Raw genomic sequence first — 350 nt, 5'->3', positions numbered from 1 at the left:
TCAATAGACCGATATACTATTCTTCCCAATAATTGTCCTTTTCTCAATTCCTCTTACGTTTAGATATTTATACGCGTTATGTGTGTGTGAAATATAGGTAATATAATTGTCGTAATCATCTTCAATGAAGAAACTTTATATTTGAGTGCAGAACTCATACATATTAAGATTTTCCAATCGAAACCTTTTGATATCCTATTGCCATTCGTTTATAATTTAATTACTTAAATGGATCGTTTGTGTAACGTTGATATCGCCGATCGTAGTATAGGCCTACTGGGGACCCGCTACGTTAAATAATGGGAACGCATCGACTGCGGCACCTCTTGGGTGATGTGGAAGCCCGCAGG

The sequence above is a fragment of the Cephus cinctus genome, unplaced genomic scaffold, assembly GCF_000341935.2.
Source record: "Cephus cinctus unplaced genomic scaffold, Ccin1 Ccin1_scaffold0231, whole genome shotgun sequence".
Lineage (NCBI taxonomy): Eukaryota > Metazoa > Arthropoda > Insecta > Hymenoptera > Cephidae > Cephus > Cephus cinctus.
Note: the sequence above shows the minus strand (reverse complement) of the source record.